Source organism: Oryctolagus cuniculus, chromosome 8 (assembly GCF_964237555.1).
Source record: "Oryctolagus cuniculus chromosome 8, mOryCun1.1, whole genome shotgun sequence".
Classification (NCBI taxonomy): domain Eukaryota; kingdom Metazoa; phylum Chordata; class Mammalia; order Lagomorpha; family Leporidae; genus Oryctolagus; species Oryctolagus cuniculus.
The window spans coordinates 33,854,041-33,879,064 of record NC_091439.1 but is presented as its reverse complement, the minus strand read 5'-3'; the positions used below and the strand labels follow the sequence as shown (position 1 = coordinate 33,879,064).

The following is a 25,024-nucleotide window of genomic DNA, read 5'->3' as shown; positions in this document are numbered from 1 at the left end:
AAATGTTTTGAACCAAAAGTAAAATTATCATTTACTTTCATTTTCACATACTCTTTGAAGTATTCTTGTAAGTGTGTGTATGTATGTATGTATATATTCTTGCTCAAATGACACATGCAGTAGAACTAAAATATGGAATTTTCTTCTGCTTCAACTGACATCTAATTTGACATTAGTTATTCATCAAGAGCAGGGATCGAGTCTGACTGGCAAGGCAACCACAGGCAGGACTCAAAATTCAATAAATCTATAACTGTCTAATTTTTAAGTTGATCATTTTTATGGCCCACAAATAATGTCATAAATATCAAAATGACTCTTGACCAAAAAAATTTTTCCCCACCTTTGGCCCAGAGGTTACATTAACAAATATGTATATTCAAGCAGTTACTAATACAAATGGAATGAGATATGTATCTGCTATAGTGCCCATTGAAATGCTGAATCAATAACTTCATTGTTGATGTTGTTATCTGAACTTTGTGAACAAATCATATATTCCTAGAGCCCTTCCACATAAATCATTTTGGGAACATGATATACTTTAGGGCTTACCTAGATATATAAACCTCTCAGATTTGGTTAGGATTTGAATATGATATATTTTAGTCCATATGTTCTGACCATTAGGCAGAAAATTTGATTTTTTTCTCTATAAGCCTGTATGGCAGAATAAAATGAATACAGGCCATATTTTAAAGGTTAATGTTTCTTGAGGAAATAATGTACATAATGAGAAGAGGTCCTGCGTATCTTCTATCAATCCACCTGTCTTCAAGTGTCTTGATATGCTCTCTGCACCTCTGCATTGAGATTTATAACTCCAGGGCTTCCTGTCTGATCAGGTCCCCAACCCCTTCCCACACACCAGCTCTCACTCCTTGCTGCTGACCCACACAATCACTACTGATATCCTAGGTTTCCTTTTCTACAGTCATTCTAATTTTCACTGAAGCATTTAAACTACTTTGGCTTTTATTTTCTCTGAAACAAACAAAACATACCAAAGCAAACATACCAAAAACAATAGCAAAAAAGCCTCTCTTAATCACATCTTTTGTCCAGTTTCTGCTCATTTTCTTAGCGCCTCTTCAGAGGAAAAAAACTCTTAATAATGTTAGTTTTTACTTGCCGCCTTTGCTCCTAGTCTTTTAAATTGACTTGCTTCTTATTTTCACTCAGTGGTTTGCTGATAAATGTTTAGCAACTAGCATCCTGGCAAACAAAGCTCTGATGCAAAGTGTTTTGTGGGTTTCAGTGAGTGAATATGTACTCCCACCAGAGTCAGTTTCAAGTCATCAGGGCTTATATCAAGCTACCCAAATTGATGTTCTAAAATTTTGTGTTCAATTGGCTTCCTTCAGGTGCTACTATTTTTCCTTAGGGGCCAATTCCAACAATCAAGTCTTTACACCTGACCACTCATTGAAACAATTCATCTAAATCTACTCCAGTGCAGTTTTCATCCCAACCAGGATCTAGCTAGGACTACTAATGAAATCAATTAGCTGAATCCAATATCATTTTGAGAATTTCCTTTGTTTGAAAGTAGCATTTTATACAACTGAATACACCTTAGTGCTTCATTGGCTACTCTTTCTGTGTCTTCTTTGTTGGATTCTTTTTTTAGATTTCTGTTGGCATTGGATTGGTCCACTGCTAGAATATGACCGACATTTTGACTTCTCTGGTGATCTCAGGGAATATTCTAGGTTTATATGTCACTTATAGAATGTCAAAGCACCAATACATATGCATAAAGAAGTGTTTTAAAATCTTCATTGAAAATTTGAGTTAAAAGATGTTTATTGGCACCGACTCTATTTTGAAATCCAAGTGTAATATGCATTTTTCAGGAACTTTTTGAAAAGTTCTTTTAGGTATGCCAGAGAGCATTGTTCCTGTGTGTAATCAGTGAACAATTCCCTGATGGCAAACTCTTCTATGAAACTGTTTATCAGACAAAAGTTGGGAGAATATAATTAAAGACAAAACATTCAGTCTGGAAAATCTCTCCAAAGAGAAGTGGTAAAAGGAAAAATAATATTATTGAATAATCCTAAACCAGAATGTGATGAACATCATAGGACTTCCCTCAGGGATTAAAAAGACAGAGAGAAATCTCAACTTTTTATATAGCCAAGCAGATACAACCTATTACTTAAACGTTGAGGCAAGATAGAAAAATAAGTGTGTTAGGCTTGAAGTGTTCCCCTTTGTCACAACTATGTATTGGTAATGAATAGGTCCTGGATAACAATGTTTAAACCTCAACTACCTCTCAGCACTAGGCAGATAAGCAAAAAAAAAAAAAAAAAAAAAAAAAAAAAGAAAAAATTTTTACCCGACTGAGTAGCCATCTTGACCACTGACTAACCTTTTCTTCACTATTATAGTAAAAGTTCCACTCCTAGGGGGAGACTTAATAAAACATTAAGTGTATGTCAGAGCCTGCTATCACAATTGCATCTGCCTGAACAGAGCCTCACTGGAACATGGTGAAGGGTCCTCTCATCCCAGTAGGGTGCCAGTCTGTGCTGAACAAATCTGAGAAAATAATCTGCCTCAGCCCCCAGAGCACAACAGATCACTTTTCAAGCCTGACCACATCCACCCTTCCCAAGTATACATTTGCTCTGCTAATAAATCTTGTCTTGGGGCCGGAACTATGGCATAGCAGGTAAAGCCACTGGCTACAGTGCTGGCATCCCATGGGGGTGTCGATTGATTTCTGCCTGTTCCACTTCGGATCCAGCTCTCTGCAATGGCCTGGAAGATGGCCCAAGTCCTTGGGCCCCTGCACCCATGTGGGAGACCTGGGGGGAGCTCCTGGCTCCTGCCTATGAATTGGCGCATCTACATTGGTTACGGCCATCTGGGGAGTGATCAAGTGCATGGAAGACATCTCTCTCTTTGCCTCTGCCTCTCTGTAACTATGCCTTTCAATCAAATAAATGTCCTTAAAAAAATAAATGCTGGCCTTTGTGTCCTGTCTTTGAATTATTTCCTCCTTTGGTGGCAAGAACATATCTCTCCATCGACCTACCCTGCCATCTAGCACATGTAGGTAAGCAATAACCAGATAAACAAGAACTGATACAGAGAGAGGACTTGGCACCACTGTTTGTCTGACAAAACTCATTCTAATATCACTTGGTAATTGGGTGATCATTTATGCTAGCTAATTTACTTTACTCAAAGGGAAGATAAAACCTATAACTATGGAAAGAAGCAGTTTGTAACTTGGAAGGAGGGGCCCTCTGAAGTTAGGCTTCTAAATCCTTATGCTATTTACAGACTGAGAGAAGGGGCACTCTTTTCCTTGATGACTACATTTCAAAGAGATGTTTCTGAAGACCTTAAGATAATCTTCAGTGGAGAAGCTTATTTGGTTTTGAAAAGACTTACTTCCATTTCAAAGAGTCAAAGAAAGAACTTAAGATTTCTGAAGTTAAGTGCTCTAAGAAAAGGGAGACAGATAGTCCTTTCCCTTATTTTGAAGAAGAAGAATTGGTTTCTTATTTTTAATTTGCATTTGCCCTTAAAAATTCCTCCCTTGTGTTGCTGTAAAATAATAACATTATAATGTTTCTAATTATTTCTAGTGCTATTCCTACCTTTCTTTGGGCAAGTTGCAGGTATCTAAATATCCAACATGTCCAAAGGAAAATACAAAATAAAGAAATTGTACAGAATTATGGTAAAATAACAGGATTACTGAATTTTTTAAAGTCAGAACATTTACCTTGGGGACATATATTGTACTGATGGTAAATGGATAAATGAGATTCACAACTAGCAATTCCCACAGACTTTTCTTAGTCATAGGTGAGTTTAAAACTTATATCTTCATTGTTGTCATTTCTGAATGTTTAGGTGTAATTTAGTAGTTCCTTGTGAATATTAACCTAAACCAAATCTAAGGAGCAACCTAGCTCTGAAGCCTGATCATCCATATTTTTAATTTAGAGTTTTCATTGTAAGACCCAATAAATCTCTCCTGAGTTTAAGTTTATGACAAGTTCCAAAACAATTAAATGACATTAGGCTTTCTGGGAATTATTCTATCTTCTCAAATAATTCTTTCTAGAAGTAAAAGGCTAATACACATATGACTATCACCTAGTCTGAAGCCTGTCTGAGGCCTGCAAGGTAATTTCAGTGCTTAATGTAAGTGGTTCTACATCTTAATACAAACCCATCCTGTGGACCTTTTATTTTTTGTTTTGTTTTACATGGAAACTATACTATTTGTATTAGTCATAGATCTTCAGAGAAACAAAATTGATAGAATATGCACAAAGTATACGAAGAAGAATTAATTAGTGGGTTTGACCTATGCAATTTTGTCAACTGACTCCCAGGATAGGTGGTGTGTAGACTGGAGAACTGAGATGCTGAAATGTTTATTCCAAGTCCAGGGAAATCCAAACACCCAAGAAGCTGAGGATGCGAGTCTAGATTTAGCGATGGAAAGCCTAAGTGTCAGCAGTGTAGCTGTAATCTGGCATAGTTCTAGGACTAAAGGCCACCAGTTGATATCCCAGACAGGAGTGAGTCCCAGCACTGCAAAATCAAATCAACTTCCCTTTTAGTCTGGAAAGACAGCCCATTGATGATGCCTGGTTTTCCCACTTAGGGCATTCAGATCCACATACTCATCTCATTTGGAAACACCCTACAGACACACTGAAAATAATGCTCTTACAGGTTTCTAGGTATCCCTTAACTCAGTCAAACTGACATCATAAAATAAAACATCTTGTTACTTTAACAGTCAACTAAATCTTCCTGAGTAACACGCATGTATCATTTCTTATCTTCATTTATTTGTACTGGAGAAAACCTGCTTCCTAGAGTTAATCAAGCAACATTATGTCTTTTTTTTTTACCTTTTCTATTTTAAAGTGCCAGATTTTTGCTTATATATTTAGAGATATTCATTTCTACATCATCCTTCCAACTGATCAGTTAACAAAATATTTTTGCATCAAATTTTGGGTTTGTGTGCTTGGAAGCATATTAATTACTTTTACTTGATATTTAAATTACTGGTGCAAGTGGTCTACTATTACTTTATTAATAATATTGTTGGATTAGTAAATCCATGCACTGTATATACAGGGATATCATTCATAGCTGATCAGAAATGAGAATGTGCCATCGTACTAGAAATACAAAAAGAAGAAATAATGCATCAAATTACACATTTACTTTCTGGTAAAGTGTGGTGCTTTAATTAATTAAATGACTACTGTGAATAGGACAAGTTAGTTTATAAGAATACTGAGACATTTGCTGGAACACTTTTTTTTTGGTCAAATTTGGCACCCATGTCGGTTACCTTAGAGAACCTACATTTCAAATTCGTTTTACAAAGTACAGTCCAGTCCTCCTGAGAAGCTGACTTCCCATGGCAAGCTGAATCCAGCTGTGCTGTGTTCTTGGCTTTGTTTCATTTCTTAGCTTGGGTGGTCAACAGCACTTCAAAGGCTGTCTCCCAGTGCCTTGACAGCGAGACTTTCCTGCAGAATATGTTTATGTAGATGAAATCTTCTGTGACAGACTTCTTTCAACTTGTCCTTCTAGGTCTTAAGACTTTATGTCTCAGGGAGGGACATAAGGGATAAAGAAGACTTTTAAGTCTTAAATATGATTATGAATAGATTCAGTGAAAGCAGGCACAAGACAGGGTTGTGAGCCGACGCCGTGGCTCACTAGGCTAATCCTCCGCCTTGTGGCGCCGGCACACTCGGTTCTAGTCCGGGTCGGGGTGCCGGATTCTGTCCCAGTTGCCCCTCTTCCAGGCCAGCTCTCTGCTGTGGCCAGGGAGTGCAGTGAAGGATGGCCCACGTTCCTGGGCCCTGCACCCCATGGGAGACCAGGAGAAGCACCTGGCTCCTGCCATTGGATCAGTGCAGCGCGCCAGCCACGGCAGCCATTGGAGGGTGAACCAATGGCAAAGGAAGACCTTTCTCTCTCTCTCTCTCTCTCACTGTCCACTCTGCCTGTCAACAAAACAAAACAAAACAAAACAAAACAAAAGACAGGGTTGTGTGACACCATCTTAGACACAAAGTCTTAGCCCTCCACCCCCATAAACTTAAAGGGAGATATTCATGGTTATTCAAAAGTGTCTGTCTATACTTTTATTAAAATAAAGCTAATGCTAACACAGTAGTTGTAATTTTTAAAATATATTTAACTTTTTTAAGAGCAGTTTAAATTTTTTTAAAAAATTCTATGGAAAGTACAGAAAGTTCCCATATTCCCCATTTGCAAACATGCACAGCATCATCTGCTTGGAATAATCACATAAAAATAGGGCATTTATTATAACCAATTAACGTTCATGGAGACATTATATTCATCCCTTTTCAGTAGTTTACATTAAGGTTTTTTTTTTTTTTTCTTGGTGCTGTACATCTTACATACTTGATAAATATGTAACAACATATATCTACCACTATAGTATCATTAAAAAGTAGCTAACTGCCTTAATCACCACTATTTATCCTGTTGCCCTTTCTAGAACTTTATGTAGTTGCAGTTTTACAGAATACAGACTTTTCAGATTGACTGCCTTCACTTAGTAATATGAATTTAAGTTTCTCCTGTTTTTTTTTTTTTTTTTTTTTTTTTTTTTTTTTTTTTTTTTCACAGCTTGATAACTCATTTCTTTTTAGTCCTAAATAATATTCCATTGTCTGGATATACCACAGTTAATTTATCCAAACACCTATCAAATAATAACTTAGTTGCCTCCAAGTTTTTACAGTCATGAATACCTCTGCTATCATCCACCATTTTTTAAAAACTTACTTCATTTATTTAAAAAGGCAGAGTGACAGTGAAAGGGAGATTGGGTGAGAAAGAGAGAGAGAGAGAGAGAGAGAAAGAGAGAGAGATGTGAAACATGCTGGTTAACTCCCCAAATGCCCACAATAGCCGGGATTAGAGCAGACCAAAGCCAATAGCCAGTACTCAGTTTGCAGCACCCAATGTGTGGCAGAAACCTGATACTTGAGCATCATTCTCTGCTTCAGAGATATATGATCAGGAAGCTGGATCAGAAGTGCGAAGTAGCTAGAGTCTCAACTAGTCACTCTGATATAGGATGCAAGAATCCCAAACAGCTGCTTAAACTTCTGTACCACAATGCCCATCCCAATCAAAATTTTTAAATAAATTAAAAGAAAAAATACCATGCAGCTTTTTTTAAATATAACTCTTTAAATCATTTGAGTAAATATATAGAAGAACATTGCTTAATAGTATGGCATGGGCAAGTTTAATTTTTTAAGATACCATCAAATACCTTTCAAAATAAATGTGGTATTTTGCACTCATATTTGTCAAAAATAAGAGCTCCATGGCTCCTTATCTTTGCTAGCTATTGGTATTGATAGTGTTTTAAATTTTGGCCTTTCTGCTAGGTGGGCAATATTATCTCATTGGCCTTTTAATTTGCATTTCCCTAATAATGCAATGTTGAACATTTTTTTCATATGGTTATTTATCATTTGTGTGTTTTTCTTGCTGAGTAACTGCTCAGGCAAATTGTCCACTTTCTTATTGTGTAGTTTTAAGAGTTTTTTCAGTTGTGTAATTCCAAAAATATGCCGTTTGCAAATATTTTCTCCCAGTCATATTTGTCTTCTCCTACTCTTGACGTTTTCTTTTGTATGCCAATTTTAATGAAATTAGCTTATCAATTATTTCTTTCGTGGATAATGTTTTCATTGTTGCATCTAGAAGCTCATCATTTTTCCTATGGTTATGTACTAAGAATATTATAATTTTGAATTTTCCATCCAGATATATGATTCTTGTATTAATGTTTGTGAAAAAGTGAAATTTTCTGTCTAGATCAATTTTTGTATGTGGTGTTCCAGTTGTTCCATTTGTTGAAAAGACTCTTCTGCAGTCAATGAGAATTTTAGAGTTTGATTAAATTGTTTTACTTATCTAGCAGAGAGGCATATAAGACTCTTTCAACATTTACATAATTCTTGTAAGCTAGTAGAATTAAAACAATCCTATTCCATTTGCACTGGTATCAACAACTGTTAATTATGTGTAGAAAGAGAACATTTGCTACTGCATAGATATCAGCTTTTATAGGGGGAGAGCCTTCAGACCATATGGACATGAAATACACTATAAATAGACTAATCTTTTCCTTTTTAAAGCATTGTTCCTATGAAATCCAACTGGCATCATGTTCCAGGCAAAGTTAGGTAGAGCTTCCTATGTTTACTTCGAGTGTCTATCAAAAATTCTTTTGACAGCTAGGATATCTCCTTATTGTATCATGGATATTAAAATCATTTTTATATATGTAATAGGAGTCTAATGTGCTTAAAGTTATGGGTTTTATTCATATGATTTTGCTGACGCCACCATGCTAAGTAAATATATAGAAGAGTATGAGAATTATTTTAGGTAATTCCCATAAACCAGTCTAAATTTTTAGCCTTTTTTATAATCCATTTTTCCATTTTCTTTCATGAAGCATATTTTTGAAAATAAAAAAATGGATGTTCTAAATTTGAGATCTTCCATGCTTCAACAGCAGGTTTTGCAGCTGCATCCAAAAAATCAGTGCCTTTAGAAACTTTGTCTTGCCCAATGCAAACTCTACCAAAGAATTACAGATATCTGAGCAGGCTGTTGTAAAGCTGCTGACAAATCATATTTCAAGATTTATCTTATCTAACATTGAAGAAAAAAATTCCTATTTAAAAAATGTTTCAGGAATGATACTTCTATATTTTGAACATGACTTGGCTCCCCAACTCATGCACATGTTAAAATCCAAATTCTTACATTAAAAGTTAATGGATTAACATTAATATTTGGTGGATTAAGGATAGACATATGATCAAATTTTTATGTCCAGGAGATGGGCCCAAAAAAAGTCTTTAATTCACTGGGGCATGCACTTGGAAGATAATTTCCAGAAGACAGTTGGTTATGTAAGCCCAGTGTCCCAGTTTTCTTCTCTGAATTCTGGCTCACCACATGATCCTCCCTCTTTATGCATTTCATCATCCACCATCCTCATTAGACCTCAGACTAATGGAGCCACTAGATCTTTGTGAATCTCCAAAGCCAAGAGATGAAATGAACTCCTTCCTTCTTAAGTAGCTCCTCTCAGGTATTTGGTATACAGTATTGAAAAGCTAACTAGAGGCTGGTGTTGTGTTGTCGTGGATAAAACTGCTGCTGTTGTTGATGGTGGCATCCCATATGGGAGTCAGTTCAAGGCTTGGGTGCTCTGATTCAAATCCGGTTCCCTGATTATAACCTGGAAATGCAGCAGATGATGGCCCAAGTGTCTGGGTCCCTGACCCCCACTTGGGAGAACAGGAAGAAACTACTGGCTCCTGGCTTCAGCATAGTCCAGCCCTGGCCATTGTGACAATCTAGGCAGCAAACTAGTTGATGGATCTCTCTGTCTCTCCTTCTCTCTTTGTAATTCTGACTTTCAAATAGATAAACAAATAAATAAATAAATCCCCCCCAAAGAAAGGCTAACTAATACTGAAACTATATGTGTGTGGGGGGGGGAGGGGAGGTTGTGTGCACATGAGTAAAATCTAGAAGCAAGATTATAACTCCATAAACTGCTGTTAACTCTGTCTGCAGTCTTCGTTCTAGACAAAATATAATCTTCAAGATTTTATAGTAACTCTGCATAGCATAAGATTTAGATGCAGAGTTGATTTCCTTGAGTATTTTACCCTGAGTAATCAATCTATTAGTAAACATTATCAAATTAGTATACCGATAGCAGATAAATCAGACTTTTTCAAAGGTTTGAGTATCCGAATCTAGCCACTTTCAGTTTTTCAAGCCCTCTTCAGATTGTAGCACCAAACTAGAAGATTAATAAAGTTATCATGCAATAGCTTTGTTGGGTGTTTTATCCACTTTCCAACAATGGAACCTATTATTTGAGATTCTGTGTTGGTCACAAAAAATAGTTTTATTTTTCAGTAGTGGCTTTATCCATGAAATGAGCTGACTCTTAGATTTTTATCAGTATGTTGCCTACAGTGAACAATAGATGTCCCAAATATTTAATCTTAGTTGAGTAGTATTACAATTTGTCTCAAGAGGCTTCATATTCCTGTGGGATAAAGAATTATAAGAAAGCCAAAAATATGAATTTTGCCGTTCACATTCTGAATAAAAAATTCAGAAGTTTCCACAGTTTCTGAGAATATCTGCAAAACATCTAACATTTGAATTAGTATACATCACATTAGGATGAATCTCTAACGTTTCCATTTCTTTTCTGTTTTGTTTCTGGCTACAAATAGTAGCAATTCTTGATGAACTCTTTACTATAAATACTGAACATCTTTGTAATAAAAAACAAACAATAATTTACACTTGTCTGCTAGAGGAAGAGGAAGAAAGCAGTTGCAGAACATGGGAAACTCAAAATGAGTTCTGACCTCCTCGTTTTGTCCTCACCTCATGTTAGCTGTTGTGATCATTTGGGAAGTGACCAGCAGATGGGACACCTCTCCTCTGTTTCTCTCGCTCTTAAAAATAAAACAAAAACAAAAATAAAATATTTAACAATATTAAAAATAACTATATGAATAATTCTATCTGAACTTCTAGCCCAGCAATCCTCCATTATTTATTTTCTTCTATGTTTTTCTCTAGATGGTTCCAACAATGAGTAGCTGCAGCTGAGATTTCTGTAATGGTTTGTCCTGGCCAAACTGGTTCACTCCCCAAAGGGCTGTAACCAGGTCAAAACCAAGAGCCTGGGATTCCATTAGGGTCTTCCTTGTAGGTGGCAGGGACCCAATACTTAGGCTATCTTCTGTTGCTTTCTTAGGCTCATTAACAGGGAGCAAGATCAGAAGTGGCACAACCAGGGCTTGAACTGGTGCTCACATGGAAAGCCTGTGTCACAGGGGTCAGCTTAACCTGTTACACCATGATGCCAACCTCCGTCATAGCAGTTTGGCTTTAGACTATTTGTTCTTGGATTAAAATAGTTACTAAGAAGACAACGTTAAGGTGATTGAACCTGGAATGTTATTTTTGATAACTTCCTCAATCCATGCTAGTGAATTTTAGAAAACTTAAACAAACTGCTGATGAAAATCAATGGTGGATTCACAAATCTTCTGGGTCCACTGTGAATTCCCACAGCTTTACCTTTAGTGGAAAAGCTTCAGGTGTGGCTATAGCAATCTGTCTGGATGGGTCTCTAATGGATCGTAGTTTTTCCTTGAGGTGTGGGGAGATGAGGATAAAGAGGGAGAGCACAAGGAAGAACGACCTGAGGGAATAGTGGAAGACAGTTCTGTCCATGGAATGCACCTTTATTCATCCACTTCTCTCTCTCACTTATTGCATTATTTCCTTTAGACTAGACAAGCCATTCTGACGTTTTCTTACAATGACAGCCACATCATAAAATCCAATAATTCATTTGCAGGGGATGAGGCTTGTAAGTTTTTCCAAATCAAAAGAATAATCATTAGTCTACCACCAAACTTGATTCTCATATATTCCTTCCAGATGTGTCAGGGAGGTATTTGTCTTTTAAGAGGAAGACCTAAATGTAACAATGCTGACCTCTCATGTTATTCAACCATATGGTGATTGCGATGAACTTCTGGAACCCACAATACCAAGATCTATTCACAAGTAAGATTGACTTTGGACAGAGTGCTCCATTTAGCTAATGTTTCAAAAGAGGGAGAACTAAACAGGAGATTTTTTTTTTTTTTTATGATTCGGTTTTTGTTATCTATTCCTGCATGACCATGGCCCTTCTGTTGATCCATTTATTTCAGGAACTGCTGGGTGCCTGTCCTTACCAGAATGGTTGCTCTTCAAAAAGGCAGAAGAGAAAGAAAACAGTTATTTCATAGTTGTTAAACCAGCACCTGCTGTGCATTATAGGCAATCTAGTAGCACATCCCAATGACAGCAAGAGATCTCATTTTTTTAGGTGTCAAGCAGATCAAAACCATTAGATACATTCTCACAACAAGCAATTACTAAAATGCCATGGAGAGGACTTGAGAGCACTATGTGTCACATGTAATTCAGGGAATCATCTGTGTGTGTTAGATTATTTTCCTAAAAGAAAAGTTAAGCTATCTTTATGGCAAGAGGTAGCTTTTTAACTTGGAGGGTACAGCCAAGGTTCAGCCACTTTAATGTTGTCTTTCTTAGTAATTATTCTAATCCAAGAACTTACAGTCTAAAGCCAAAGTGCTAGAATGGGGGTTGGCGTCATGGTGTAATAGGTGAAGTTGACCCCTGTGACACGGGCATTCCATGTGAGCACCAATTCAAGTCCTGGCTGCTCCACTTCTGATTTTGCTCCCTGTTAATGAGCCTAAGAAAGCAACAGAAGATAGCCTAAGTCCTCCACAGTCAGACCCCTATCAGTCATACATACTGAGAAATACGGAAGTTATTTTCCTCGATAATTACATTAAAATAGATGTTTCCCAAGTTTTTTCTGGAAAATTTTGGAATATGAAGTGGGCCAGAGGCTTACTTACCTTTCAAAAATTGATATGCATTTCAATGTGACAGAGAGAGTAAAGATTTTCCATTTTTAAAGATTTATTTATTTATTTGAAAGTAGGAGTTACAGAGAGAGAGAGAGAATCTTACATCCAATGGTTCACGCCCAAGATGGTCAAAATAACAGACTACACCAGCCTGAAGCCAGGAGCCAGAATCTTCTTCCTGGTCACCCATGTGGGTGCAGGTGCCCAAGCATTTGGGCCATCTCTCACTGTTTTTCTCAGGCCATTAGAGGGAGCTGGATTGAAAACAGACAAGGCATGACTTGAACTTGGCTCTCATATGGGATACTTGTGCCACAGGTGGAGGCTTTGCCTACTACTCCTGAAGGTACAAGTTTTCTAAAGCAGATGTTCTAAGAAAATAGAGAAGGTGGGGACATTTCTTTTTCTTATTTTAATTTTTTTTAATTTATTTTTTATTTATTGATTTGAGAAATAGAGTTACAGACAGTGAGAGGAAGAGAGAGAGAGAGGTCTTCCTTCCATGGGTTCACTCCCTAAATGGCCACAACGGTCGGTGTTGTGCCGATCCAAAGCCAGGAGCCATTTACCTAAACTGCATTTACATTCTATTTTAAATAAAGAAGCCAGATCATAACATTTAAATGAAAATCATATCATTTCTCCTGTATTCCAAACTCCACAGCCTCTTCCCCAATGGTCTACATAAGAGACTAAACAATTAAAATTAGCTACAAATCCAATTTATCAACCTCTGCATATTTTTTAAAATTTTATTTGTTATATAAGTTTCATGTATTTAATATATACAGATTTAGAAACATAGTGATTTTTGTTTTTTAAATTTCATAGTACCCCTAGTCTCCTTCCACTAGGGTCACATGCTGACAACCTAAATGTCACTGTCATATGCTGATAACATCAATTTTGATGCTTTCCATGGTTTTACTCCTGCCTGGAATGTTCACCTCTCTTCATCACCATCTTCAATTCTTCTCTCAACTGTTTCCTTTTCAAAAAAAAGTTTGTGACCATGGAATTTACAAACCCAAGCCCTCTTTGTTTCCTCTTTCTCTGATTTTTTTGTCACTTGTATTTCCCTTACTATAATTTACCTAAATTTCTCTTTTCTTTCACTCATTACCATAGATGTAAACTTTAGTGCAGGAAATCTTGATTTTTTTTTCCCAGTACCTATTTTCAACACCTCGAATACTGCCAATAACAGAGTTGGCACTGAATATATGATTATTGTGTAAGTGAAAGGATCACTGGTGATAGTTATTGTTTACTGTGTATCTGCTCTGTATTACTCAGAAATGTTTTGTTTTCATTTTCATGATGATACTCAGGATACATTAGATAGAACATTGAAGTAAGAGCCATTCAAAATTTAATCCAGTAAAGAATTTAGATGTTTTAATAGTAGACTATAGAAAAGGCATCTTCTTGATTTTGGTGTCAAAACACACTCTACTTCCAGGTCCCCAGACATGTACTCAACATTCTCAACCTTGGATCAACTCTAGGCTCATTCAGTTCCACCCTGTCCATGAAGCTTTTCTGACTTGAACTTCTTCATGTATCCCTAAAGCAAGGTTAGTCATTTTGGTCCATAGTGCTTCTGCCACATTTCCAGATACATTTATAATTATACTAATTCAATTATGTTATTAAGAGCATTTTTGCTGCATGAATATGGAGTTTCTTAAGTACAAGGGTTATGATTTTGTAATTGCATTTCTAAATGAATCAATGTATCCGTGGATTTTCATTGATGTATCTAACATGTAAAATTAAATTTCATGTTAAAGTGTATAATTTTTTGCTTCTAAGCGCATGTATTCTGGTCTGAAAAATTACAGAACATTTAGTAAAGTCTGTAAGTCCTTTTTTTCTTGTAATTTATCTGAATCCTATATGAAGTTTTAGCTTTAAGATACCTTCAAAAGATTAAATTTTAAGTAGTTTAAAAACATTTATAATTTGTTCAAAAAAACTCCCTAAATGGTCCCAATAATCCATTATTTTTTACATTCAATTAAATTCCCAATCTTTGTACGTTGCATGATATCTACTCAGGTTTCTTATGCATAAATGGATCCAGATTAAAATTTATTGGCAAGTTTAATGATTAATCCTATACAAATGTTACAACTGTGAGTGATTTTGATAAAATAAGGGGATAAATAAATCTTATAAAAATTATTTTATTTCAAAAAAGGTTGAGTTCTGTGGGGTACCACAAATACAGTGGAATATAAAATATATAGTGTTTTAAAATGTAAATGAATTAATCCATTTATAAAATATGTACATTTTATCATAAAATATTATTTATTAATGACTATTAGAATACAGAGAAAAGCTCCTTCAACAGTCCAGTGATAATATATTCATACATATTTGACTCTATTCTCTGGATTTATTATAAAATAATATGTAAAATAATATGGTAATAATAGAAGTATATATATATATTTTTTTACTTTTTATTTATTTATTTTTTGACAGGCAGAGTGGGCAGTGAGAAAGAGAGACAGAGAGAAAGGTCTATTTGCCATTGGTTCACCCTCCAATGGCCGCCGCGGCCTGCACGCTGCGGCCAGCGCATCGTGCTGATCCGAAGCCAGGAGCCAGGTACTTCTCCTGGTCTCCCATGGGGTGCAGGGCCCAAGCACTTGGGCCGTCCTCCACTGCACTCCCTGGCCATAGCAGAGAGCTGGCCTGGAAGAGGGGCAACCGGGACAGAATCCGGCACCCTGACCGGAACTAGAACCCAGTGTGTCGGCGCTGCAAGGCAGAGGATTAGCCTAGCTAGCCGTGGCGCCGGCAGAAGTATATTTTAATGAAGAATCTTGCTATCTAGACTTATACCTTTATTTATTATCTCCACAAATAAATTCAGTGCCTAAGTTTATATACTGACAATGCATCAGGTATTTGCTTATAATTAAAATCAATAAAATATGAATTTAGCTTTTTATGTACATTAAAACATGTTAGTATTTGAATATAACAGGCCAAGTAAGTAAGGGAAGGATTTTTGTAAAATATAGTCTATTTTAAGAACATCAAACCTAGAATCAAAGGAGTAAAGTATGTACACTCAAAATACATGATATGAACTAAAAACAAATTATTTTAATCATATGGAAAGCATATTACATTAAGAGCTAGGTTTTTATTACCTTTTAAATACCATTTCATTTTATACAGTGCTTTTCAGGAGAGAAAAAGTCTAAGAAAGTACAAGCTAAGTTGAATCACTAAACCAAAAATTGTTTCAGCAAATTAAACTTTGCCTACTAGGACAAGAACTTTTCATACATTTATCATTTCACACTAATTTTACAAATTAACCTGGAGTACTTTAGAATACGGATTATCTCAATTATGGAAATATGGTTTCCATTATCATTCCATTATTATTCTATTCCATTTTTATCTATTCAAAAGAATAGTTATCAGTTGTAACTCACTGCTTGAAAGTTCTTTAAAAGTCCACTTATTAAGCATGGCGACCCATGACTCATATTTATCATTACAGCTGAATATAACTTCAAAGACTGAAATTCTTATTGCATCAAAATGAAGGGCTACACAGTAAAAAAAATAATTAAAAATAAATGCAAGATATCAAACTATAAGTTCTAATACCTCCAAATACTTTAAGTAAGCAATTGTGAAAAGTTTTTTAGTGTGAGGCATTTTAACTCTGAACACTCCTCTACTAGTCATTGCTAGGTCACTTACTAGCCATGCAAACTTTCTAAACCTTATATTGTATATACTTTGTGAACAGTGACAGAATTTTTAGAGTAATGTAAGAAGCAAATAAAAAAAATTATGTAAAACACTTGGCTAAATTCTGTTTTCATGTGTTCACCAAACATCTTGGAAAATAATCCTGTATAACAAATGATAGTTCCAAACCCCAGCTATTATTATTTTTAAATGCCACTACACATTTCCCAGCCTCACAGATTTGTATTTTAATTTATATTTTAAAAATTATTTTAAAATAATTTTAATGTATTCATTTAACCTCAACTATCAGACAAATTATTTTTATTCCTACAATGATAGTGCTCATTTTTATATATACCATCAGACAAAACTGTCAAGAATATTGAGGATCCATTTCTGATCTGAATACTTAGGTTACTAAGCTAGCATTCAGCTTCTCTTGATACTTCTCTAATCTGCATGGTCTGCTTACTGTCCAAGTAAGTGAATTGCTTATCCAAATTTTTGTCTTTGCACATGTTTCAATCTTTTGAAATATATTATTCTCTCCATTTACATTAATCATTATACCTTCCAAAAACATCCTTGTTGATATTCCCAGCAAGACTCTCAATCTGCTACACTCTTATCTATTAAATTTTGTTTGTAACTATCATATGGCTCTCTCTTGTATTATAGTAATTTGCTTTTATTTAATTCCAAATATTGGGTTATAGTTTCCTTGAATAAAAACTTCACATCTTACTAATTTTCTCATTTTGTGCATTGCAAAGTAGGGAGATATAGATATCACCTTAAATTGGATATGCTTTCTAATTTGAACACAGAACATGCACTCTAATATGCACTGAAACAAATTAAATAAGGGAACACAAAATTTGGAAAATCATTTATACTTTCCTGGAAAAGAAGTTTTTATGTTGACATATCAAGTGACTGGAATGGAAATTCATGTAGTTTAAAAATAAAAAAAGAAAAAAAGATACTCAAGATCAAAACATTTTTTCATGGAATGGAAATGCAATGTCAAGCTACAAGCTGAGGGCCTCGACATGAAGCAGGAGGGACAGGTGGCTGGGAATTTGGCCTCATAAGTGACTCTGAACACAAGTCCTCCAAACACAAATTTGGGTATGAGATTTAATCTTACTACACTCTTGTCATAAAATGGGAAATCACAGTGCACAATCACCAGATTTACGTTATGCAAATGCACGCCCAAGGACCTGGGTTATAATAGTTACTGAGTTGACAGATATCTAACGTCTGCCTACTTGTTGTGGAAAATATATGGCATCATGATATGATATCTCTCACCAACTTAAATGAGCTAAATTTAGAAAGACCCAGGGGAAGTTTGAAATCAAATAAGACTGAAAGTGGGTGATCTGGGTGGGTGAGATCAGAGGATATGAGTGACAATATACAAACATGAAAACTTGTACACTTACATTGAAAAATTAAAATATATAGGGCTGGCGCCGCGGCTCAACAGGCTAATCCTCCGCCTAGCGGCGCCGGCACACCGGGTTCTAGTCCCGGTCGGGGCGCCGGATTCTGTCCCGGTTGCCCCTCTTCCTGTCCAGCTCTCTGCTGTGGGCCGGGAGTGCAGTGGAGGATGGCCCAAGTGCTTGGGCCCTGCACCCCATGGGAGACCAGGAGAAGCACCTGGCTCCTACCTTTAGATCAGCACAGTGCGCCGGCCGCAGCGTGCTGGCCACAGCGGCCATTGGAGGGTGACCCAACGGCAAAGGAAGACCTTTCTCTCTGTCTCTGTCTCTCTCTCACTGTCCACTCTGCCTGTCAAAAAGAAAAAAAAAAAGAAAAGAAAAATTAAAATATAACTCGTAGAATGATTGCTAGACAAATCACAATAAAAAGGTGAAATAATTCTGGGATCAAGTAAATGAACACAATACACTAAGTAATGTGAAACCTATTTTAATAAGTTCAAATCACTAAACAATCACTCAGTATTCATATATTCCATGTGTTACTGAATGTATAAGGCAGTTTAACTATCTTAAAATCAAAGAAAGTACAAAAGTGTCACCAAATGACACTAGGGGATGTCTATTAAGCATAATGATGGAGTACAGACTTGGAATAAGCCATAACTTTCAGAGAAAAAAAAATCAAAAGTCATTTTTTACATTTATTTATTTATTTAATTGTATTTTTTATTTGACAGATAGAGTTAGACAGTGAGAGAGAGAGACAGAGAGAAAGGTCTTCCTTCTGTTGGTTCACCCTCCAAATGGCCAGCTATGTTGATCCGAAGCCAGGAGCCAGGTGCTTCCTCCTGGTCTCCCATGTAGTGCAGGGCCCAAGCACTTGGGCCATCCTCCACTGCACTCCCAGGCCACAGCAGAGAGCTGGACTGGAAGAGGAGCAACCGGACTAGAATCCAGTGCCCATATGGGATGCCGGCGCCGCAGGTGGAGGATTAACCAAGTGAGCCATGGTGCCGGCCCCTCAAAAGTCATTTTTAATGAAGACAGAAAGTCGAGATCAAGGATGGAAAACAGAAAGAGAATTTTTTGAATTTTTAAAATGGTCAAAAGTGAAAAAAATTTCAGTATATATAATGATTACAAAATATGTAAACTGCATGTAATTGTTGAGAATAGAAGTATTATCAGCTGGATTTAAAAATCTTCCTGTATACTGCTTATAAGCAACACAATAGAACATGGACATACACACAGTCAGGTGGAAAGTAAAGGAATCACAAAGCAAGACCAATTAAGTAATAACTAAAAGATATATAAGTAGGTATATACAAACACACATTTTAACAAAATCCATTACAAAGGATCAGGAAGGAACATAGGATAACAAATGGAGAATCCACAAAGAATGTTGGGGACCAGGATCAATAATGGGAACCAAAACAACCAAATACATATTCTATAATTTTGATATATTCTACATGTGCATTATAAAAATCGCTAACTAGCTGAGGCTGATTGCCACCTGGCCTGTCTTGGACACTTGTGCCATGGTACATTAACCACCTTAGTACAGGATATTGATCAATAGATAGTGTATTTCGTTTAGTTTGGACAAAGGTCAGTCCCATGGGTCCAAAAATCTCCAGAAGCAAGCATAGAGTTAATTGAGATTGTTAGTTAGCTGAAGGCAATAATACACCCAATTATATATCTGTGCTTATGCACCATGGGGCCTTCTTTTGATCCTCTTGATCTAGGTTTGGTAGCAAGAATATGTAATCCTAATCCTTCCAAATTACAGGATAACCCTGTATTTGCTTGTTCTTTATAAGTCCTACAAAATATGAAATGGCCAACTAGCCATCTCATTTTACTGTTTAATGGACGATTTATTTTATTCCTTGATAGATAACTCTCTGATTGGCTATAAAGAAATCAAAGAACATTAGCAAAATTGTCATAAAATACAGTAGGCTGAAAAATGCCCTCCAAAGGTAACAAGTCCTAATCACTGAAACCTAAACATAAATTCTTATTTGTAAAAACATTGCTCTAAAGATGTGAATGAATTAAGGATTTTGAGTTGGGGAAAATTATGCTGGACTATCCAGGAGTTTCTAAATCCTATCAGAGTTATCATAAGAGAGAGGTGTAGGGAGACATGACATATTCACAAACAAAGAATGTGATGTAGAAGATGAGAAGATGAAACAGAAACAGATGTGAAAATGCTAACTCTGAATATTGGACTGACTCAGCCACAAGCAACAGAATCCACAGACCTCAAGAGCTGAGGGATGAATCCTTTTCTCCATCCTCTGGATGAGGCATATCCCTGACACATTCATTTTTCCCTGGATTCATTTTAACCCTGGATTTCTAGTCTCCAGAGATAGCAGAGAAAAGATTTCATTTGTTTTAGTCGTCAAGTCTTGGTAATTTGCTGCAGTAAGCATGGCAAACTAATTCATTAAGAATATAACTCTCATGTCTTTTCTCAGAGCTCTGTATTCTCATTAAGGGAAAATAACATGATATATGGCAGAGACTTTTGGAGGAATATACTACATCTTGGAGAAATAGACCTCAGCATCTCAAATTCCTGCTTCCTGATTAACAACAAAACTCTGCCCATAGATAATTTAGTGGTTAAATCCACACACACACATATATCAGGTATATAGTAGGAATAGAGAAACCTATCTCTGGTGGTCATTGAAATAAGAAAAAGCCTCTTGGACAAAAGCAATCTTATCTAGTATAATAAATTACAAAATGAACCTACTTTTTTACACATGCTTCAGTATCTTTTCCCGTAATGTCCTTGACTCTATCTCTGGATTTAACATGGATTGATTTTGCTAATGGTAATCTGTCAATATGCTATGGAAGTAGAGGCTTAGAAACTATGAGCCATTTGCTTGTTGATTCTAGTTTTTGATACTGTCATGAGAAAGACACTGTCAAGTTGGCCTGCTGTCTGAGGAGGAGGGTTTGTGACATGAGGAGCTTTGTTGTTTGATGCGTGCTTCCAAATTAGTTCACAGCTCTCCAACTCTCATATTACTGAGCAAATTGGACAAAATTATTGGAGCCCAGGCAAGATTCCCTGACCCTCTGATGTAAAAATCAATACTGCTGTTAAGTTTCATACTTTTCCTATAATTTGTTGTGCAACCTTGCTGTGGCAAGATATAACTGATATTTCTTAGGTAATTAAAAAGTTAACAACTGAACTTCAACAGCTAAGGTACTGAATGTGAAACCAGTAAAAATGTGTTATAAATAATCATTTCATTCTCCATCAAAAAAAGGACAAATTGTAACTTTTCTTCACTAAGTGATACCCTGGTTCCTCTATGAAATTAGGTCTTATCTTTCTGGTTTGTTCAATGCTTTTGGAGAATTAGTCACTCAGCAATTGAGGTATCTGTTGGTAAGGATATGTTCATGTTATTTAACCATTAGATACCCTCTTTCACTGAGACCATGAGATCATCAAACCATACAGTGATAAACTTGCAGTAGTAGAATAAATAGGAAATAAATCTAATAATGAAAAAATGCTAGAATATATGAAATATTTTAAAGTGTAAAAGGGTGAATTCTTATAGCAATGTAAAACAAAGTGTACATAACCTAGAGAAAGTTATGTAATTTTTAAATTAATCATTTATTAAGAATATGGAAGCCTTGTTCTATGTGATATTTTTTAACAAATCTAAACAAGGTGTCATGCTTAGACTCTTCTTTGAACTGAAAATTAGGAATGCAGTGAAACTTCTAAAAATTCCTAGATAATGTATGTCTAATATGGTGTAAAATTTTGGTATTTCATGAATAGTTATTTTCATAATATGATCTTTTCTAAGTATCAATATGTATATGCTATACATTTTTTTATTTTTTATTTTTATTTTTGACAGGCAGAGTGGACAGTGAGAGAGAGAGAGAGAGACAGAGAGAAAGATCTTCCTTTTGACGTTGGTTCACTCTCCAATGGCCACCGCGGCCAGAGCGCTGCGGCCGGCACATCGCGCTGATCCCAAGCCAGGAGTCAGGTACTTATCCTGGTCTCCCATGGGGTGCAGGGCCCAAGCACTTGGGCCATCCTCCACTGCACTCCCAGGCCACAGCAGAGAGCTGGCCTGGAAGAGGGGAAATTGGGACAGAATCCGGTGCCCCGACCGGGACTAGAACCCGGTGTGCAGGCGCTGCAAGGCGGAGGATTAGCCTATTGAGCCAAGGCGCCGGCCAATGCTATACATTTTTAATTGGATATATAAAGGGGCTTCAAAATGTTCATGGCAATGAAATTAAAAGATAGTGTACAATTTCATGAACTTTTTCTAGTCCATTTCTATATTTATGTTTGTGTTTTGGTTTTACTTAGCTGAAAGCCTATAATTTCAATGATACTAGTAGAAAACTTGTCATTCTTGGGTAACCTATAAAAGATTTCATTACTAATGTGTTACTCATCTAATATGCTCCCCAAATAGCATAAATAAAAGATATTATTGGCCCTCCTGGATCCAAGTCTTATATGAATGACAAGGAGGTGTAAAGTAGGTATATGAGTAGGTGTATGAGGATTTGTATCATCGCAATGAAGCATCGATCTTAAGTAATCTACCTTTTTTATAGCAGGCAGAAGGTAAGCCTATTCTTCGTTCCATATTGAAATGTTACCTCATTTCTCAAGGTAACCTTTTGCAGAAACAGCTTTGATAATGATCTAGGTAAAGAGTTGCTAAGGCTTGCTATGTTTATACACCTAGTAAAAACAAAGAGGGTGATCTAGGACCATGGCAGATTGACTATGTCAACAATCTGCCCTTGGACCTACTTGATTATGTTTAAATTTAGAATTTCACTGAAGTATGCCACTTTAATGTTTAAGTTGGTTGATCTGAAAGAAGCCAGGGTTAAATCTGTTGTTTGCTTCCCACTGCCTTTAATTTTCTTATACAACCATTAAGTACTTGGATCTGCAAGTAGAATAATGAAGTTAACCTGATTTAGTGACTTCTACCATACTCCCTGGGTTCCTAGATTCAGGCAACTATGAAAATGTCTCTGGGAGAAATAATAGGTCTTTTTTAAAGCACAAAAACTGTAGTTCAATGGCATTCTATTGATCACCCAAAGGAAATAAGATTGCTGTGTGATATTGTCATGGCAGATAATCCCAGGGGGCAATTCTTATCTTCACTGAAGTTATTGTGAGGCCAACTCTCCTCTTACTCACACATTTAACTTATAGATATGCAGCTCATACCATTTAGGAGTTTGTTGATGAAACTGATTTCAATCATCACTATATCGCTTAATTTGGACAGTGTAAATCAAGTAGCTACACTGTATCAATCTGCAAGGATAGCATAAGGCAAGGTCACCTCGACATCAGAAAAAGTATATGAATTTTTGTATGTCTTATTAAAAGAAAGCTATGTTGCTCTGTCTATACACACACAGGGGTAGACAAAGGGAGGCTGATTTCATTTTCAGGAGTTATTGATGGTGTCAGGCACATCTGAATACTATAGGACGAGGCATGCCCGTATGAATTTCTCTGTTTTTATGGTACATGGAAAGGAATGAAAAAAGGCACAAAGGTCAAATTGTCAACCTCTGCTGTTTAATTTAGGGAAACCATATAATTGCTTTGCTAGGCTGTGGTGCTACACGTAGGAGATAAACACTAGATCCCCATCTCTCTACTTCCTCCTCTAATATGTTCCCTTCTTGTGTGCCAAGGTTCCTGCTCTCTCTCAACAGACAGAAAAAGTCAATGTATTTCACAAAAGTAGGCAAAAGTTCACTAATTTTCTCTATCACCTCTTTTTGACACTTTTATTTCTTGCCATGAAAGTCAGGTTTGAATGAGATAGGACATTTAAAAAAAAAAAAAATTTCTGAGTCCATTATCCACTTCATCTTGGCTGAAAGGTCACTTTAGTGGCACCCAATGAGCAGAGAACTCAATAAATGTGACAGTGTCTTCATGAACTAGGGTTATATCAGTCCAATGAGTGGATCTGTGTGGCTGAACTGGCTTTGAGTTTGAATGCCATATAAATTCCTTTGATGGAGTTGACATCTAGAAAATTGTACAAGCCAGTCTGACCTGGGGCTTCAGTAAGGGAGAATTAATACTCACAATGCCAGGAATTAACAGAGAGAAAGTATACATTTATATGGTATATTTTAATAGCTCTTACATCACTTTTTCCCTAAGTGTTTCACTTAGCCACCCCTGAGCTACATCAATTATATAGGGGGATTGCCAAGATTCAAGAGTCCATAGAGCAGGTAGCATTGCTTCAGGGGGTAGAGTGGAAATTCAAGTTTTCCTTGCTAGTGTAACTGCCATGTTCTCTCATGACATCAAACAGGCCACATTCCTACCAAAGTTTCTTTTGAAAGAGTGAGAACTATTGGATTCCTTCACTTTGTAAAGTCATTGAGTCTAAGGTGACAAACCCAAAAATGAGGGCTCAGGTTAGAATATGCCTCCAAGAGTTGGGCATTTGATTACAATAAAAGTTTAGTAGTTAGTTAATAGTTATCTTTAATTTTCAAAGTTTTATTCTGAATGGCATGAGACAGGAGATTCCGCTATGCTGGGAAATGATATCTCTGAATGATCTATCTACACTCAAACATTCCCATTTCTTCTGATTTGCTGTTTTATCTCTGTTGGACCTTATAGAATAATACATGTATTGTTTGTGGCTTTCCTTGATTGGAAGAACTTTTTCTGACACTCCTAGGTATTCACAACACATATACACTGGAAACATCAGGGACAATCATATATTCAGAAGTAGAAGACACAAGTTTGTCCAAGGAGGTCTCATATTCAAGCTGAGATCAACTTTCTTTCCCACTGAGAACCTTGACTATACCAGATTACTTGAATTCAGGAATCTCCTCCCTGATACCTGATTTGAACTGAATACAACAAAGATTTGGACCTGGAATGCATGGAGCACAGAGAAAAGGGGGGGGGGGCGGGACTAGAGGTGGTGTGCAAGGGGGTGGGGGTTTACAGAATGCAGCATTTCCTCTCTTCTATTTCTAGTTCCAAAGTTAGTGCCCACAAGAGAACAATGCTTCTTCCTGCATTTACTATCCAACATCTCAGTAGAACCTGCATCCAAAGCCCTCTCTCTCTCTGTCCTCTGCCTGATACTACTACTTTACTTCACTACAAGTTGCCCAGCAGTGGTGAGCAGTTCCATGTTAATAAGAAAACTTTTATATTCCCTTTTA

The 25,024-nt window shown here is 36.4% G+C and overlaps 1 pseudogene; it reads left to right on the top strand.

The window, feature by feature from the left end:
* Positions 1 to 2,495: 2,495 nt before the first annotated feature.
* LOC127483133 (large ribosomal subunit protein uL3-like) overlaps positions 2,496 to 25,024 on the top strand; it is a 124,028-nt pseudogene continuing 101,499 nt past the window's right edge.